We start from the raw sequence: 20,795 nt of genomic DNA on the forward strand, positions 1-20,795 counted from the left end.
ATCCATGCTTTAGCAACATGCTTGCTTTCTTGAAAATTTCCATTTCCATTCCCACTTCAGTCTTTTCTTCTGCTTGATGGGTTTCTTGTTTGGGGGCAGTTGGAAAAGAAAGCCTCTCCCAGCCCCCCGCCCTTCCACATGGCTTCTGGCTGAGCAGTGCCCAGTGACTTTGCTCTACTAATTTATGTTGGGATTAATTAACTAATTGCTAATGACTTGGGGTGAATTTTTCCCCCCATATAAGGATGCTGTGCACGATCAACAACATCGCTCTGCGAGGGGCTTGACATTATGAATTTGTTTGGTGAGAAGAATATGATCAGAACGACATTTGTAATGACTCGAGGAACAGTTGCTTGCATCTGACGTTTGCATATGCATAATTGAAACGAAAACAACAACATGAAAAAAACCAGGGTGCTCAACATGTCTCAGGTCAGGAAGACAAATGCATTGCCTAAACCCTATAGATCACCCCACTCTATCCCTTAAATTCGGTGGGGTTTGATTTATGCTGCTGTTGAAGCTGCAGAATCTTTGCAAAATAAAGGAGCAAGATTCTCAAGCAAGGGTGGGAGAAGATGTCTTCAATTCTCTGGCTCTTGTTGGGTTTCGGCCAAGCACATGGATCATTAGGGACGGAGGAAGGGAGAGAAATTTGAAGATGAAGAGCATTTAAAGATGAAGTTACCAAATGCTCATTTGGGACGCAGGTGGCGCTGTGGGTTAAACCACAGAGCCTAGGACTTGCCGATCAGAAGGTCGACGGTTCGAATCCCCACGACGGGGTGAGCTCCCGTTGCTTGGTCCCTGTCCTGCCAACCTAGCAGTTTGAAAGCACGTCAAAGTGCAAGTAGATAAATAGGTACCACTCTGGTGGGAAGGTGAACGGCGTTTCCGTGCACTGCTCTTGTTCTCCAGAAGCGGCTTAGTCATGCTGGCCACATGAGGGTCAGTCTAGTCCAACCCCATGCAGTGCTGGAATTCTGCCCTCAGCCATCCCTGGGTGGGCTCGAACCACCAACCTTCTGGTTAACAGTCAAACAGACTGACCCACTGCACTTACAGGGACTATCTGCATTTCAAAATATTGCTTTTATGCAGTAGCTTTGCAGCACTCTGCCTGTTGTTACTTACCTGGTTTCTGTATATCTTATGCACCCAAAATTCAACAGAAAGTTATGGGAAGGGAACCCACTTCCTTAAAAGGTCATATGCTTTTTTGTGATAAGGAAAGTGATGGAACTAAGAAAAGTGATGCAAAATGCACTGGAATATGTGGAATGACACTTGCTGTGATGCATCATCATCTAACCTTTCCACAAACAGATAAGAATGAATGCTCACTCAAGAGCAAATGTCATTTAATCTCCCTGTACACAAATGAGGGTGAATGCTCAATAGACAGGTAATCTGAAAACGCCCATTGTAAGGTGTCCCTTTAATTTGTTCCACACATCCCTTGAAGATTTAATTGATTCCAAGCTTCCATGTGCACCAGGTTAGATGACCAAAACAACAAACAAGACCTCTCATGCCCTGGCATTGTTTAAACCGCATTGCCACACATGAAATCTAGATATATGGGGATGTGCCTTATTAAATCCTTCATAAATCATTGCTGGCAGTCCTAAGATGATCTTTGAGACTGCAAATAAGCAGGGCACAAAGAGGAACAGGCTTTGTAATTTCTTTGATCACAGACATTAGAGCCACAAAAGAGGGGGGAGGGAGGAGTAAAGTAATGACATTCAAATGAATTTATTTGAAATGTGTTAGCATATGGCATTGGGCACTTAATGCATTATTTATTCCAACAATAAACTATGTATGCAATAAGCTGAATACGTAAATGAAGGACTTTGAAAAACCATTTAATCCCCCTCCCCCCCCTAAAATATAATCACTGGAATTTTCATTAAATGTTCTCTCTCTCTCTCTCTCTCTCTCTCTCTCTCTCTCTCTCTCTCTCTGTGTGTGTGTGTGTGTGTTCCATGAGTCCCATCTGGGGGGAGAATGTTGAAAAGAAAGCAAGTTTTTGAAAAGGAACAAACAAGGTAACTCAAGTGGTGTAGCGGTTAGAGTGTTGGACTAAAACCTGGAGACCAGGGTTCAAATCTCCACTCTGTCATGAAGCTCACTGGGCAACCTTGGGTCCAGTGGCGTAGCATGGGGGGTGCAGGGGGGCCCGGCCGCACCGGGCGCAACATCAGGGGGGGGCAGCTCTCTGCCCCCTGCTAAAATCCATGGGTTAGGGGGCGCAAATTACTTGCCTTGCCCCGGGTGCTGACAACCCACGCTACGCCACTGCTTGGGCCAATCACTGTCTCGCAGCCTAACCTTCCTGATGGAGTTGTTGGGAGGATGAAATGAGGAAGGGGAGCTCCAGGTACAACCCCTTGAATTCCTTGGAGGAATGCTGGGGTGGGAATTCAACAAATAAATTTCTATATCTCTAACTTCCGAAGTCCAAACCAGCACTGAATAATCTCTAAGGCCACTTATGCAGTCGCAGATAGAGGAATGAAATGTGAATGAATCCCCGCTCTACTTTTAAAATGCACTTTGTCCCATTCCCATTCATTCACTATGATTAGGAGAAAGTCTAGCATCCAGCAGTTCTAGATGCAATGCCAGGATGCAGACACAAAGAAATAGCCTGGCCTCTAGAGTTCTCTGTGGTAGACAAATATAGTGGCTATGCCAGTACTGAGACAAAAGGCCCTACAGCCACAAAACCTGATAAAAATCTTAATGACAGTAGAATTGACTGACAAACCCATCAGCACACATAGCATCTAAAGGATGTTTCCCAGCTTGCTTAAGGGCATAGGATGTTTGCCAGCAAGCTTGCTCCAAAATCAGGCATGTTACGATGCATGTGCCATAGCAATTGCCAGTGCTGGGGGTATTCAATATTTTATTTTATTTTATTTTATTTTATTTTATTTTATTTTATCCTGTGAGAACAGGATGCTGTACTGGGTCTAGCAGGCTTCTCTTATGTTCTTTTTATCCCATTCCTTTTTTTGTTATTAAAGACCTCATTCTTCTTGTGATTCATATGGAAACGTCACATTTGTTTCAGCATTCATTTGTGTAAAATTAATTAATTTAGATACATTCGTTTTCTTGCTTTCTCACCGTGGCAGCAAAGCTGAATTTATTTCTCCAGAATACAGTGGTACCTCAGGTTACATATGCTTCAGGTTACATACGCTTCAGACTCCGCTAACCCAGAAATAGTGCTTCAGGTAAAGAACTTTGCTTCAGGATGAGAACAGAAATCGTGCTCTAGCGACGCAGCAGCAGCAGGAGGCCCCATTAGCTAAAGTGGTGCTTCAGGTTAAGAACAGTTTCAGGTTAAGAACGGACCTCCGGAACGAATTAAGTACTTTACCTGAAGTACCACTGTACCCACAAAGCTTACAGCATTTCAGGATAAAGTAGCAGCTACCTAATATATATATATGGCCCTGACTGCAGGTTATTTCCCCCTCAAATGTGCAGGTGCTATACTGTGCATGAGGCATTCTGGGGGAACAAAACGGCAGCCACTTAGAGCAGCTGGCCATGTGTTGGTACCAGGCAGACCTTACTTGGGTGAGCATTCCACAGATAGGAAGCCACAACCAAAAAGGCCCTCTCCCTTATTGCCTTCCCTGAGAAGGGTTGTACATGTCCCTGCAAAAGTGTCTGGACAGGTTGGTGTCAGGAGAGGTGCCCTGAAAGATACTGGGGTCCTGAGCCACAAAGGGATTGCAGGTAAAACCCAGGTAAAACCCAGCACTTGGAATTGGGCCCAGAAACATACAGGCAGTGACCACAGCTATGTCATGTCATGATGTTATGTTGTTATGTTATGTTATGTTATGTTATGTTATGTTATGTTATGTTAATCCAATTTATTACCTGCCCTTCATCCAAAGTCCGGGGGCAGGTTACAAAAATTAAAACACAATATTGAAAACTGTTTTAAACAACTTAAAATTACAGAAAGGAGATAAATCCTAAAAAATATGCATCTCAGGTATCAAAAGCCAGGGTAAACAGGTGCGTCTTCAGCATTCGCTGAAACCTGTACAGTGAAGATACCAGAGGCACCAATGTGGAGAGGGAGATGCACACCTTAGAAGCTGCTGCAGAAGTAAACGTACCCCTGACCATTAGGTCCAGTAGTGGCCGACTCTGGGGTTGCGGCGCTCATCTCGCTTTATTGGCTGAGGGAGCCTGCGTACAGCTTCCGGGTCATGTGGCCAGCATGACTAAGCCGCTTCTGGAGAACAAGAGCAGTGCACGGAAACGCCGTTCACCTTCCCACCAGAGTGGTACCTATTTATCTACTTGCACTTTGATGTGCTTTCAAACTGCTAGGTTGGCAGGAGCAGGGACCGAGCAATGGGAGCTCACCCCATCGCGGGGATTCGAACTGCCGATCTTCTGATCAGCAAGTCCTAGGCTCTGTGGTTTAACCCACAGCGCCACCTGCATCCCTGTAATCTAATATTAAAGAGTGCTTGTAGACAGATGATCAGGCAGCATAGACTAAGGGTATGAGTCTTGTGCCTACTGATTGATTTCATATACAAAAAAAGGTGACAATTTGTTGTTGACAAAGGACAGCTGGACATATAAAGGGCCCCATTACCTTCAGTAGCTTAGGGCCTCATCACACCTAAATCTAGCCCTGCCTCAGACTACAGTCATAGTTGGGGGGGCAGGGAAGGGCAGCAGCCCCCCAATCAATAAAAAACAATTAAAATATTTAGGTAACTGAGGTTCTGCCCCTCCTAACAGAAATCCTGGCCATGCTCATGCCCCAGATCACCCTTCTATGTGAACCATTCATGCTGCAGAAGGACTTCCAGTAACAGACAGCCAGTCTGGTGGTTGCTAGCATCATGAACACTAGATTTTTGTGATCTACAGAGGGGTTTATGTCGCTTTCTAGGGCCAGAAGGGCCAGAGAAGGATTGGGCAGCGAAATCTGTTCAGCAACCTTAGATTTTAAAGAAAACACCCAGTGCCAACACGGTTGAACTTCATTGCGCAGGATCTCCCAATCAACTGTAACAATCTGATTTTGCCATTTGTGTCCCACCTCAAAATAGTGATGGTCTGGAAGCACCCACTGACACCTGATGCTTACCTTTCTGATTGTTGGTGCCTTGCCAGAAAAGGGTATTCTCCGACTAGAATTAGGCTCCTGCTTATCACGTTTCTTGGTCAGGCTTTTGATTCTGTTTTGATTTTCAATAATAATAATAATAATAATAATAATAATAATAATAATAATAATAATTTATTTGTACCCCGCCCATCTGGCTGGGCCTCCCCAGCCACTCTGGGCGGCTTCCAGCAAAGACCAAAAATATACTAAAATGTCACAACATTAAAAACTTCCCTGAGCCTTCAGATGTCTTGTGAATGTCAGGTAGTTGTTTATCTCGTTGACATCTGATGGGAGGGCGTTCCACAGGGCGGGTGCCACTACCGAGAAGGCCCTCTGCCTGGTTCCCTGTAGCTTTGCTTCTCACAATGAGGGAACCGCCAGAAGGCCCTCGGTGCTGGACCTCAGCATCCGGGCAGAACGATGGGGGTGGAGACGTTCCTTCAGGTATACTGGGCCGAGGCCGTTTAGGGCTTTAAAGGTCAACACCAACACTTTGAATTATGCTTGGAAACATACTGGGAGCCAATGTAGCTCTTTCAAGACCAGTATTATGTGGTCTCAGCGGCCGCCCCCAGTCACTAGTCTAGCTGCTGCATTCTGGATTAGTTGTAGTTTCTGGGTCACCTTCAAAGGTAGCCCCATGTAGGGCGCATTGCAAAAGTTTCTTAGGGAGCTCTTTTCGGTTGCCGGGAAGGCAGTGCATTGCTAAACAATGGCATTTGCTCTCATAAGACACAGTGACGGCTTTAAAAGAGGATTAGACAAATTCATGGTGGATAATTGATGGCTGCTAGCCTTGATGGCTGTTCTCTGCCTCCACAGCTGGAGGCAGTAATGCTTCTGATGATCAGCTGCTGGAAACCACAAGGGGCAGCGAGCAAATGCTCTTGTGCTGGGACCCTACTGGCGGGTTTCCCCCAGGCATCTGGGTGGCCCAGTGGCGTAGCGTGGGTTGTCAGCACCCGGGGGGAAGGCAAGTAATTTGCGCCCCCTAGTCCGTGGATTTTCGCCCCCTAACCCATGGATTTGCGCCCCCTAACCCTAAGCCCCAGATGTTGCGCCCAGTGTGGCCGGCCCCCCCTGCACCCCCACGCTACGCCACTGGGGTGGCCACTGTGAGAACAGAACGCTGGACTAGATAGGCCATTGGCCAGATACAGCAGGCTCTTCTTATGTTCTTAGGGAATAAAATAGCCCTCTGACAGCCCTTTAGATGTACAGTATAGCACATGACCATCCTAATGTGCATGTTTTGTGTACACACACACACACACACACACACACACACACTTTACTCAGCCTGGAGATTTTTGTAGTCCCTTAATGGCTCTCCCCGTTCCAGCCCAGCAAATTTAAACCATAACCATCCCTCTCTGGCTCATTCACGATTTAGGCCTCTTCCTTTAATCAGTTCCCATCTAGTCTTTCCTCCTATTTCACGTGCTTTCTTCTCCCCGATGCTCCTCTTAAACTGTTGGCCTTCATTTGGTAGAAAGGTTTGCGTTCTTTCTTTAAGCGACAGAAGTAATTGCAAATATTGCGGCATTTCCTTTCTTAATTAATCCCAACTGTTTCTTTCCTGGGCAATGCCGAGTGCATCCGTGTTTGATGAGGACATGATGGCTTCATCGCTGCGGCAGCAACGGGCTTCCCCTGCCGAGCCCGTAAACAGCAGACAAGCCGCAGACCCAACCCTCATGCCGGTTCTGGCTTTCATTAGAGCCCCAGACTAGAGGAGCACCCAGCTGTGTCGTCCTGTAAGGTCTGTCTTGTCTTTCAAAGCTTGTTAACATGCTAATATAAAAGGAAATAGGACTGACTTTCAGGAATTTACTGCTAGTCTTAAACTTCAAAGATGAAAAGCTCTGTGTCTTCAAACACAGCGTTGGTTGCAGCTCCCATTCATCGCAGTAGTTTCTCCACTGATAGTCTTTTTGGTGCAAAGAAACAATATACTTAAAACAATTCTGTGTTGGGATGCTGAGCATATGACACAAACTGCTGCCCTATCCTGAGCTGAAGCTATGGACCATCTCATCTGACTGGCAGTATCTTTCCAGGGGCTTAGGCACTGTATGTGCATTTCCAAGCATATCATCACAGCCATGAGGACTACAAACTTTATTAAACAAAAATGAAAACCAGGATTTTCTGGATGCTGAGTTCAGTGGCTAATGCCGTGTCTCGTTCTCCTCCTCCTGTACATGGAAGGAACTGCCAAATACACACAAAAGTGTGAAATGCATTTTGTTCTCTTTGACCCATTTTAGAGTTGTTCCCATGCTGCCGTCTAACCACACTGGAGTGTTTCAGCTCTGCTGTACCATCGTGTTTTCAACCATCAGTTGGTAGTGCTATTATACATGGGGCTCCACACAACTGAGCAAATGGCACTCTAATGTGCCCAGTGTTGCAGTTGGAGGGACTGCATTGCAAAATCTGAAGTGAAATATTTGATACTTAGTCCTTGCATTTATTAGATAGGTTCCTTCTGATAGGTTTGCATGAAAATGAAAACTGGGGGAGGGGATTTCCTCCGTTCCTTCTGTCAAGGAACTGCTGCATGTCAGCCATGGAAGTCTAGTGTGTTGCACAAGTTTCTGAGACATGAGGTTATACACACTCAGTACACCTAGGAAAGTAGCCAGTCATGTTTAGCCTCCCTAACACCTTGAACACACTATGAATATGCTCCAGAAAACACTAAGCACTCCATTGCAGTTGTGCATCATGGTGGAGACTGGTGCCTGCTAGGGTGGAAGTCACAGAGGCCAATAGGAGAGCCAACAAATTCTAGTTCCACCACCACCATCCTCTTCCCTGCTGAGTTCTACAAGGGCAACATTGAGGGTAAGGATGCTGACAGCCTGTACCACCCCCTAGAATGGATGTAAATAAGAAGGCAGCTAGGTGGCAGCTGGCTGGATTCAGACTGAAGTTGGAGGAGCAGTACAGATTGCTAGTGGAAAGGAACAGCAACAACATAATCAACAGCAACAACATACCCTCCCCAACATCTTGAGTCCCAAAACTGGGACGTGCATCTTCCGACCTGTGTTCCCACACAAGTCACATGACCTGCGTTTGAGATGATGGAGCCCCCAAATTGCACTTTTTCTGGGGCGATGCTCACACAGTGCCCCCAAACACACATTTTTGGGGCACCGTGCAAGATCGTAGCCCTGAATAAAGGGTATTTTTCAGGGGAAAGTACTTTTTTCTGGGTGAGATCATGGCACCCAAATTGGCTATGGTGCTCTCATGTGAGAAAATGGGGCGTCCTGTTTTTTCCAGGACACTTTTCCCAGGGTAAATAATAATAATAATAATAATAATAATAATAATAATAATAATTATTATTATTATTATTATTATTATTATTATTATTATTATTATTATTAATATTTCTTACCTACCCTTCTATTCTGGGTTAAATCGTGGATTGCAACAATTTAAACAAATTACAGTCAAGAGAATAGGATGGGTCCTAACACACACACACACACACACACACACACTTCAGGTGTCAAAGGCTCAGGAAAGAGGTACATCTTTATTACTGATCTCCTCACTGAGCAGAATCCCCGATATGATTCCCAGAAACCCCAGGGATGCAGTCTGAAAAACCCCTGCCTCAATCAAACAAAAGGCTATTTGGGTAGGCATAATCTCAGCCATCTATTAACATTCTGGAGTTGGAATCTGAAGAATTTGGAAGTGCAAAAATGAAACCCAAGTTGCCCTGCTGGGTTAATTATACATAGAATGGCTTCAGCCAGGGCTCTCAACAATAAAAGTGTCAAATAACACGCCACCAGGATATATATTTTTTTGAAATGACCTCTTGACTGAACTTATGACTGAAGAAAAACTAAAGCCAACACCCAAACTGAGAATTTAATATATTGGAAAAATAGAGCAGAGAAGCAGAACCAAGGCCAACAGCTTTATCATGGTGTTCCCCAAAGTTTATGGTTCAAACCAAAGCAAAACCTTACTTTTTTATTAGATTTTATTAGAATCTTACAACTTCTTTATATCCTCCCTTTCGCTCCTGTTCTTTCTAAAACCTGATCTTCAAATGACGAACTTTTTCTTAATTAAAGATTAGCAGGTAATGTATGATGTCTTAAATGGAGAAACAGAAAAAATGGAAGAATATCCACATTGTTACCCAGTGCAAATTCATCACACTTAATTAATTGTTCGGTTTTAAAAAGTCCTGATGTCTGACTACTAACAATATAATCCATTAAGTGAAGTCACCAAACTGATTTTTTTTCAGACTGATTTTTTTGTGTGTGTGGGTGTAACTGTTCTTAAGAGTGAAATACTACTGCTATCCTAAATTTGCTCCAAGCTTGAATATGTTCAGCATACTGTTAACATTAACTAACTTACTTTGAAGACCATAATGTATAATCCAGGCTCATTTTAAAAAAGAATGTTCAGATTCTTCTGTAGAGTATTTCTTTCAAAGACCCATTCCGATAATAAATGTAATCAGCAGGCAATTTTTAATATTTGACAGTATTTGCCATGCATCTCTCGCTTGGATTACTGCAATGCGCTCTATGTGGGGCTACCTTTGAAGGTGACCAGGAAAATACAACTAACCAGAATGTGGCAGCTAGAGCAGCCGCCGTGACCACATAACACTGGTCTTGTTTCCGGGCACAATTCAAAGTGTTGGTGTTGACCTTTAAAGCCCTCAACGGCCTCAGTTCAGTATATCCTGAAGGAGCGTCTCCACCTCCATCGTTTAGCCCAGACACTGAGGTCCAGCTCCGAGGGCCTTCTGGTGGTCCCCCTCTCTGCGAGAAGTGAGGTTACAGGGAACCAGGCAGAGGGCCTTCTCGGTAGTGGCACCCGCCCTGTGGAATGCCCTCCCATCAGATGTCAAAGAGACAAACAACAACCAGACTTTTAGAAGACACCTGAAGGCATCCCTGTTTAGGGAAGCTTTTAATGTTTAACAGACCATTGCATTTTAATAGTTTGTTGGAAGCCGCCCAGAGTGGCTGGGGAAACCCAGCCAGATGGGTGGGGTATAAAATTATTATTATTATTATTATTATTATTATTATTATTATTATTATTATTATTCTGCATAATAGTAGTAATTTGTTTCAATATTTGACAATGGTCAATTTATGATTTTTTTCTAATTGAAGCCAGACAAATCAAAATTAAAAATAGGAAAGGGTTGTATTCAGGGTTATGTGTGTGGACTTCTGCTTGCACAACAGAACTTATTTGTCGTCTTCTCCTGCACTCACCAATTTGCATTGGAGGGTCTTCATGGGGGATGAGAGGAAGGGGACATTCTGCTGCAGGAGTAGAAATTTGGTCCACTCATGCATGGATACCAATCGCTGCAAGCCCATTTACCTGAATGTTAGAATTTATGTAAAAAAAGCATTTAAAATACAAACTCAGATTTTGAATTCACGCTTTTGCACTCAAAATTTGCATGGGAAATATGGAGAATTCTCCAAATTTTAAATATCTGCAAATATTAGCTTCTCCTTCCTAATGTAGTGGCTTCAGTTCTCTGTTGCAGATGAAGACAGGCAACTCGGATGGTACAAAGAAGAAGAAAAAAGCCACACAAAATGATGTAGCCTATATAAACTGAGCTTGTTATTCACACTCCATTTTTTCTGACAGCTTGTTAAAAGTTGGCAAAAGAGGTGCTGCTGAGGGACTCTTGTTATTCGGTGCTAATTAGAGTGAAATTAAGCAACAATCAAAAATGGGTTCAAAATACACTGGATTGTTATATTGTAGTCGAAAGATCCTCTCCGTCTCTCAAGGAGGAAGATGGAATGTGGAGTCCAGAGATGGAAATGAACTTTGAGGCTGATTTAAGAAATGCTGATTGCACTTTTTGAAAAGAATCAGGTCGGTTATTGCTTGCCATGTCTCCGACCCTTTTCAGACTGCAGCATCCTCAACGGTAATTCATTCTCACTGAAAGCAAAGGAGTAGCACATGAATAATCTCCATTTGCATGATGGAAGGAGAGATCTAAGATGGTTGGGCCTGACTGCTTTCAAAATGCCTCTCACATCTGAGGTGTAGGGTAGGAAGCGGATTCCTGGAACCGGAGCCGGTCCTACCATTAGGGAGAGTGTGGCAATTGCCTCAGGTGGAAAATGCCAGTGCGCAGGAAGGAGCAGCAAGGTGGTGAACAGAGCTGTGTGTTCCACGCAGCCTGCCTTGACCCTAAGATAACTTGATACTCTTAAGTGAAAGATGCTTTCTCATTGCCATTGTCAACATCAGATTCATCTCTGCCTGGAATCAGTCAAAGCAGGTAGGGATGGAAGGCCAGCAACAATGTTGTCATTCATGCTTTTCGGGCAGAGTTGGGGGACCATCACCCAGTGGCGTAGCGTGGGTTGTCAGCACCCGGGGCAAGGCAAGTAATTTGCGCCCCCTAACCCGTGGATTTGCGCCCCCTAACCCTAACCCCCAGATGTTGCGCCCGGTGCAGCCCGCCCCCCCCTGCACCCCCCACGCTACGCCACTGCCATCACCAAAGAGTCCCTGTCTTGTATCCCCACACAAACACAGGAAGTTGTTCAGGGCTGTGTAAATGAATGCAGGTGACTTGAACCTCGTTCAGCAGTAGATGGGCAGCCAGTGGAGGTGTTTTAACAGTTGGTATTGAATGTTCTCAGCCAGATGCCTCCATCAGCCGCCTGGCTGCCTCCTTCTGCACCAGTTGGAGCTTCTGAACCAAGCCCAAGGGCAGCCCCACATAGAACACATTGCAGTAATGTAGCCTCAGGGTTGACAATGTATGGACTACAGCAGTCAGGCTATCCCTGTCCAGGAACAGCTGTAACTGGCCAAACAGATGAAGCTGGTGAAAGGCCCTGTCATCAATGTTGCGAAGACAGCTCCATTGGCATCATTCAGTCATCACAGGGACAGTCCTTTTTATTAATAAGCAGTCTTTATTTTGGCATTTCTTGTTTTTCTTTATCTGAGTGGATATTTGTAACTATCTGCTTCCTAGCTGAAACTTTATATCTTATTATTGGGCAAAGAGTCTCCCCCCCAAAAAAAAAATTACTGAGCTTGTTCTTGTGGCTTTAAAGTAAAGATCAGTGAAACCTGTGCCAGCAGCTCTGAAGGAACGCGGAAAGCATTCATATACACATATTGCAGTCTCACACTTGGTAGCATGTGAAATGGCACGGGGGGGGGAGGCAAGTTCAGCAAGCTGATGCCGCAGGCCTTGTTCTTGCTGAAGTCATAGAAAAGAGGCTGTGTTTGGATTGCGCCACTTGAGATTGCAGGCAGGAGTTCTCGTGCTCCTTCCTGAAAAAGCAAAACAACAAAAATCCCTCCACACAGAAAATTAGGTGTCAAGGATGAGCTTTGGCTAGATTCATTCCACACCCTCCAAGTGTCCCTATTTCCCATGGACATCCCCAGAATTATGAAAGGCACCCCCGCTTCTGATTTGGTCCTGGAATGTCCCTATTTTCCCTGCCAGCACTGTCACTGCCAAGCTCGGGTAATGTAGCATAGGAGCCAACTCCTCAGGGCCATGGGGGCTTGGGCCCCCACAATAAAATATTTGAGGGGACCAGGCCCTCATTAAGTTGATGAGCATTCCCATTCAAATGGGGTGTGTGCATTGTGCCATGTGATCGATTATGCATGGTGGGCCTTACCTGGGTCACAATATTTTATTCAAGATGGCGCCCCTGTCAGGGAGCAGGATAAGCTAGTGCTTGTCCACAGCAGCAGCACCAGCAAGGAGCCAGTGTGGTGTAGTGGTTAAGAGCGGTGGACTCGTAATCTGGGGAACCAGGTTCGTGTCTCCGCTCCTCCACATGCAGCTGCTGGGTGACCTTGGGCCAGTCACACTTCTCTGAAGTCTCTCAGCCTCACTCACCTCACAGAGTGTTTGTTGTGGAGGAGGAAGGGAAAGGAGAATGTTAGCCGCTTTGAGACTACTTTGGGTAGTGATAAAGCGGGATATCAAATCCTCTCTATGGCAGCTGCTTACAGCCTCCTCCCTTGGTTAGCTCATAGCAGCTGCTGGAGAGCAAGTGAGGAAGAGGAAGAGAGGCTGCTGCCGGCGAGGCCCAGCCCTGTGAAACATGCTAGGTCTGATGCACAAACAAAGGGCAGGGCTGCCCTGGGTGGGAAGAAAGGGGGAACAGAGCAGAACATAAGGCATCTCTATTTTTTTTCATTAAAATGTGCATCCGTGTCTAATCTTGCCCCTTTCTAAAACTGATTTATTGGTGTGTGTTTTTCCTTTTTGTAAATCTACCAAATAACAAAATCAAGATTAAGGGGTTTTCTCAGGACAGTGGAGGGTGGATGTGCTGTGTCCCATTAGTGTAGTTGTGGTGGCCCTTATTCTGATAGGAAATGCTTGGGGAGGACGGGACACAAAATTGAGTGTTGAGGAGCGTCAGTTGGGTGAGGAGTGAGAAATGTCCATTCTCCCTGCCATTCTAGTTTTTCGTTTGCAGGGTAAGAAAGGTTGAGCTTACAGTCTTGTGTCCCTCCAATTGGCGTCTGAAGTACTGTTCCTGAACCAGGTTTCCAAGCAGAAGTTGTGGGGCCGTCTACCATAGGTGCTTTAGCTGAGATTCCTGCATTGCAAGGGTTGGACCATCTGATCCTTAGAGTCTCTTCCAAATCTATGATTCTATGATTCCTTCAATGCAGAAAGAAGTTAAAAACAGGGTCGTCTTACTCATAGGTGCTAGGGGTGCAGGGCACCCGGGTGCCAGGCTCTCAGGGATGCCAAGCCAAGAGTCCAGGGCCTGAGAGCTGAATCCAGGGAAGAGCCCGTCTGCCAGGCGGAGTGCCGCGGCAGGCTCTTCTGTGCACCTGGGACTGGGCACCTGGGGGAGAGGCACTGGGCGGATCTTTGCACCCCAGCACCGCCTATGCTTAAGACAGCCCTGGGTGTATAGTCTCAATCAGAAATAGGAAATGCAAAAATATGGCCTCTTATAGAGTATGTCAGTGGTACAGCATGCCCTATCAGAGGGGCGGGCAGGGAGAGGAGCAGATCAAAGGCAAGAAGAGGTGAGGGAAGCCATGCCTAACTGACCCCTCACTTCAGGAACCACACAATTTAGTAATCCCCAAATTGCAGCCTGGTAAGATGAGAGGCAACCATTTGCAAACTAGGTAGGTTGTTTAAAACTTCCAGCTTTCCCCCTGCCCAGATAGAAGATCTGTGCCTTTAATGGCTGCAAGACAGGCTGAAATTCAACAGGTGTAACTTCCCCTCTGTTGATATTGCAGAGTCCTTTGCACAACGGAATGACGAACAGTACGTGCCACATGCTTAAAGTTGCTTTATTCTCAGTTCAGTATTGAGAAATTACAAACATGCATCTTGCCTCTGCGGGAGCAGAGAAGCAACCGTCCTTCTCCTCGGAATGAAGAACACTGAGAGAGCAAAAGTGAAAAACAGGAAAACAGTGTACGTCACATCCAGCTTCCCATTCCCGTGTGAAAACCCAACAGTGCTCTGACTGTGGAATGTAAACATTGTCTTGTGACAAGCACTTCGCTGCACAGTGAAGAGAACAGAAACCAACATCCTCCCCCTTTCTGTGAACATCACTGGGCAGCGTGTTCGTACAATATCAGTACAAACCCAACTTCTGTACATAGGTACAGTGTTGATCCCTTGATACAATCTTGGACAATACATCAGCAGGAATTTCATTACCTGGCATATAGGACACCGTTACGAGTCCCTTCTGAATATGTTCCCTAGCATGTTGCACCTTCAATTGCAAGTGCTTCGTGCTTTGCTTACAACCTTCCGAATTCAGCAAAGCCAAACATGCTTTGTTGTCCTGGTAAACCTGGATTGGACATTTGACAGGAATTTTCATGTCTTTGCACAATTGTAACAACCATTCACAATCCTTAAGTGAATAAGACAGTGCATTTAGTTCAGCTTCACAAGTACTTAAGCTGATTGTTGTTTGCTTCTTGCATGACCAATCAAATAGACCCTGATTGTACATGTAGCAAACTCCAGACGTACTTTTCCTGTCTGTAGTGTCACTCCCAAAACTTGCATCTGCAAAAATCTCAAGACCACCAGACTTCTGATTGTTAAATCTCAGTCTGTAATGCATAGTGCCTTTCAAATAGCGTGCTATGCGTTTCAGAGCTTTCCAATCCTTAACAGTAGGATTGTTGACTTGTCTGCTTAGCAAATTACAGCTAACAGCAATGTCAGGTCTTGAACATCTGGCAATGAAGTTTAGCTTACCTAGCACACTTCTGTACAGTGTAGTGTCAGAAAATGCTTCTTCAGTGTCTTCTACCTGATAACCTGTTGTCATGGGTGTGTCTACAGGGTTAGCATCCATCAGGTTTAGTTTGCTTAACACATCAGCAATTTTCCGTGACTGGTGTACTAGAATGTTACCATCTTGATCTCTCTCTATTTCCAGAGATAGGTAATTGTTTACCTCACCAAGATCTTTCATGTCAAAGTGCTCTTTCAGTTGAGCTAGGGCGTTATTATACATTGTGACATCTTTCCAAAAGAATAAAATATCATCAACATAAAACAAACAATACAGTTTCTTTTGCCCTTCCTCTTTGACAAACACACATGGATCAGCTTTCCCTTGTTGAAAACCTAGAGAAAACAATGCTTCAGTGAGTTTTGTGTGCCAACACCGTGCACTTTGTTTGAGACCATAAAGGGACTTTTTCAGAGCACAAACAAATCCCTGTTTTACCTGTACGCCATCAGGTGGAAGCATATAAAGTGATTCACCTAGAGATCCGTACAAAAACGCTGTATTCACATCGTGGTGACTAATGTGTAGATTCTCCTCTGCAGCTTTCTTGAGCATAAGCCTAATGCTCTCATATCTCACCGTGGGTGAGTAGGTCTCGTGATAGTCTTCACCTGGTACCTGTGCAAAACCTCTGGCTACCAATCTGGCTTTGTGTCTGACTATCTTGCCATTTTGATCAGTCTTCGCTTTGAAGACCCATTTGCTTCCAAGCAGTTTCATTCCTGGAACTATTGGAACTAGCTCCCAAGTTTTGTTCTTTTCTAAGGAATCAAGCTCAGCCTTCATTGCATTTAACCATGGCTCAGCTTCCTTAGAATCCAAATCCTGGATTTCTTGGAAACTTGAAGGTTCAAATACCTTCTTGGAGCTTTTAACAGCTGCTACTGCTGTCTTAGCAAATTCATCAGCAAATCTCTTTGGAGGTCTGCCTTTTGTGGCTCTTTGTGACCTGCGAATCAGCCTTTGGTCTTCAACACTCTCCTCTTCCTTCTTAGGAGAAAAGTGACCTATTGTGAACAATGGTTCTTCCAATTCCTGATCAGAGCTTTCAGAGGGTCGCATAGAGGCTTTCGCACTCTTGAAATCTTCTGAATCACCCGATTCAGTTTCAGACTCAGAATCAGAACCTTCATCAGTGGGTGTGGGTTGCTGTTGCTTATCCTCAGTCTCATCACTGTCATCAGGATAACATTGAAAAATTCCCACATTATCCCCCCACTTGGCATTGTACTCAACACTTCTTGTGAGCTTAATTGTCTTAGAGTCAGTCATCATTATTCTGTAAGAACCTTTCTGATAACCTAGAAAGATACCATGCAAACCACGCTTGCCTAACTTGGAGCTTTGTGGTGAGTGAATCCACATATCAGAACCAAAAATTTTCATGTGTTTGATGTATGGTTTCTTACCAAACATCTTCTCATACGGAGTACAACCAATCGCTGAAGATAACCTGCGATTGTAACTGTAAACAAAACACGAGAGAGATTCGGCCCAATAACTCTCTGGAAGATTGGCATCATGCAGCAAGGTTTTTAACCCTTGAAGCAATGTTTGATTTGCCCTTTCGCAAAGCCCATTCTGCCATGGCGAGCGAGGACTGGACAAATCGTGTTGAATTCCTTTCTCAGTCAGAAAAGCTTCAAACTGCTGAGAAGTGAATTCTCCCCCGCGATCTGTGAAAAGAATTTTTATCTTCTTACCATGCACATTTTCCAACCAAGCACAGAATTCCTTGAACCTTGGAAAAGCCTCTGATTTCTGCTTGAGATTGTACACATAAATATACCTGGAAAATGCATCAATGAGAACCATGAAGAACCTATTGTCACCTAAAGAGGGCGATAGTGGACCAACTAAATCAGCATGAACAATCTGGTATGGTTCTGTAGCTTTCCTACTAGACACCTTACCTTTCACAGCCATTTTCACCTTGTTTGCTGCGCATGCCTTGCACTTCATGTGGTACCTGCAGGGTTTAATAGTCATACCTTCAACCAAGGCAGGCATTTTAGATACTGCCTCAAAATGCAAATGACCAAATTTCCTGTGAAAATCATGAATACATCCTGCATGCAAACTTTTGTTAGAACCTGCAATGCAACAAGTCTCATTCTGCACAACATCATCATAATACAAAACAAACAAACGATCAACACATTCAGCATGCAAAACATAATCGTCTTTCTTTGTGATGGTGCATTTCTTGTTCTTGAAGGAAACGTCAATGTTCCGTTCATTCAGCTGCATCACACTGAGAAGATTGTGTGTGGCATCTGGAACATAAAGTACATCATGTATCTCTAAGTCCAAACTGTGAAGAACAACAGTTCCGTAGCCTTGACTGGGGATCGTGTGGTCATCCGCCTGGTGAATCGCACCTTCCTGCGGTGTAAAAGACACGAACAGTCTCTTATCGTTGCACATGTGGTGGGTAGCTGCTGAATCAACAACGAAGAAAGATCTAGACGTCTTCTGGACCTTTGCGACGTTTGGAGTGAAACGTGAGACCATTGCCTTGTGCTGCGTTGTCCTGGACACCGGACCTTTGCCTTTGCTTTGGCCTTTTCCACGCGATGAGCTTCCGCTGCGCTGCTCTGTCTTGGCCCTGGGATATTTGCATTCCCTCTTCATATGGCCTAGACGTCCACACGAGTAGCATTTCACTGCCTTCAAAGCTTTGGCGCCCTCTGGTGGTTCCACTGCACTCTGGGATGACGTCTGTGAAGACTCCCCCTTACCCATGCAGCTAGCACCCCGGCGATCTGCTTCATTCTGGATCACGGCAGTAACATAGGCTACTGTGAGCTGAGCAGTTGGTTGAACAGCAATCTGAGTGGCAACGGACTCCCAACTTGGACCCAAAGAATGTAGTATCATGAAGGAATACACAGCCTCTGGAAAGTTGAGTCCTCTCTGTTGCAGCTCATGTCTCAGATTCTGCATCTCCATCAGATGTTTACGCACATCTCCACCTTCAGCAAGAGCCATGCCATGCAACCTGGCATAATAGTACATTGAGGAACCAGCTTCTGTTCTCAAGTGAGCCTCTCTTAAAGAGTTCCAAATTTCCTTGGCTGTGGTCTTTCCACGCAACAAACAGAGCTCTTCTGGGGATACTATCAATGTAAGTGTTCCCCGTGCTTTGGAATCCTTAGCATTCCATTCAGCTGTAATTGGAGCTGGGGGGTTGTCTGTAATAACATTAAACAGACCTTCTTTCCGCAGAATTGCCTCTGCATACTGCACCCACTCCGTGTAATTTTTCTTATTGAGCTTAGGAATCCCAAAAGCTTCAACCAGCTTTGCATTAGCCATTATTGCTGCTTTAATCAAACTGCGTCACAGTACAACTTCCAAAAGCACTTGTAAAAAGTACTTTCGCTTTCCCAGTCATCCAAGCCTGTTAGCTTGTGCCTTAAAGCCCTTGCCTGTTTCGCGGCAAAAAACGGCTTTAAAAGTACAAAGTCCAGCCATGAAGCCATAAATTAGAAACTGGCAGGCTGCTCGGAGCATGAGCACATACCTTCATCAATCAAACTTGACGCGCAGAGCAGATAACGCGATCCGTTCCTCTGTACCTCTGCCGGCATTCCTCAGTTTGATTTACGTCTTTCTGGGCCCATAACCAAAATGTTGATATTGCAGAGTCCTTTGCACAACGGAATGACGAACAGTACGTGCCACATGCTTAAAGTTGCTTTATTCTCAGTTCAGTATTGAGAAATTACAAACATGCATCTTGCCTCTGCGGGAGCAGAGAAGCAACCGTCCTTCTCCTCGGAATGAAGAACACTGAGAGAGCAAAAGTGAAAAACAGGAAAACAGTGTACGTCACATCCAGCTTCCCATTCCCGTGTGAAAACCCAACAGTGCTCTGACTGTGGAATGTAAACATTGTCTTGTGACAAGCACTTCGCTGCACAGTGAAGAGAACAGAAACCAACAGTAATAGGCCTATTCTGCCTGTTGTGCAGCTGGGAGCGGGGGAATCCTGCTAGGAGTGGGGGAATCCTGATAGCCAACAATAAGTTGTTCGTGGTAAAGAGAGGCAGGAAGACACCAGGAGAAACTCATGCTGTCCGCATTTCCTCCTGGTGCAGGAAGAGATGCAGCTGAGAACTGAAAGGTAGCAGGTTGCCTAACAGAGCCTCCATTGTATAACTGCCGACCAAGATATTGTATAATACCCTGTGCAATGACAGCCACTGGCCAGCCTCAGCCTCTGTAATAAGCTTTGCAGGTTGAGTCTCTCATGCAATTATATCACACATCATTGTGATTTTTGTAATCCTCTCAATTGGTTGTGCCCTTCCATGCATATAAATTTCCATTGGCTCAGAATAATTGGTTAGGGTGTTTTTTCAACTGGATTTAAATCAATTTGATCAGGGTTGTACTTGTAGTTTTCTCATTTCCCCACCCACCTTTTTTTTGGGGGGGGTATGGAAATAGTGGGGGAAGGGGGGACCCACTGCGTATTCCCAGACTTGATGCCACTAATCAGGGAAAATATTGCATTCAGCCATCTAGGAAAATAAACTGGGATGCCCCTTCAGATTTTTTCTCTCTCTGTGTGTGTAAGATTTTTGAAAAAGGTGGGGGGACACATGAGATTCAACAAGGTTTCATATAGCAAAAAACCCTGTCTGTTTTAAGAGCATCCCTTATAGATTTTTAAAATAGGATCCATCACAATAACTGTGGGTGGTATTCAGCTAAGTCACTCAGAGTCAATCCGTTGACAGTAATGAACATGGATAAGTAAAACTTAGCTGAATGCCACTCAAGGTCTCCCACTCCTTTGCATGCTAACAGAGCAATAAGTCCTTTTGAGCATAGGAAAAGGTAAAGGGACCCCTGACCATTAGGTCCAGTCATGGCTGACTCTGGGGTTGCAGCGCTCATCTCGCTTTATAGGCCAAGGGAGCCAGCGTACAGCTTCCGGGTCATGTAGCCAGCATGACTAAGCCGCTTCTGGTAAACCAGAGCAGCGCATGGAAATGCCGTTTACCTTCCTGCCAGAGTGGTACCTATTTATCTACTTGCACTTTGACGTGCTTCTGAACTGCTGGTTGGCAGGAGCAGGGACCGAGCAACGGGAGCTCACCCTATCGTGGGGATTCGAACCGCCGACCTTCCGATCGGCAAGTCCTAGACTCTGTGGTTTAACCTACAGCGCCACCTGTGTCCCCTTTTGAGCATACATGTGGTCTAATTCTGAGTATACATGTCTCGGATTCTATTGCATCTCACATCGCATTGTTGTTCTTCATGTTACATATGTGCAGTAGTATTTTAAA

The 20,795-nt window shown here is 45.0% G+C and overlaps 1 long non-coding RNA gene across 1 annotated transcript in view; it reads right to left on the minus strand.

Annotated features, from left to right (window-relative positions):
- LOC309534394 overlaps positions 1–20,410 on the minus strand; it is a 128,599-nt gene extending 108,189 nt beyond the window's left edge. Inside the window, exon 1 of the long non-coding RNA XR_014220674.1 lies at positions 20,381–20,410. This is a non-coding gene — a long non-coding RNA (uncharacterized lncRNA). The remainder of the gene's footprint in view (positions 1–20,380) is intronic.
- Positions 20,411–20,795: the final 385 nt, after the last annotated feature.

This window comes from Podarcis vaucheri (assembly GCF_965113315.1).
Source record: "Podarcis vaucheri genome assembly, chromosome: 6".
Lineage (NCBI taxonomy): Eukaryota > Metazoa > Chordata > Lepidosauria > Squamata > Lacertidae > Podarcis > Podarcis vaucheri.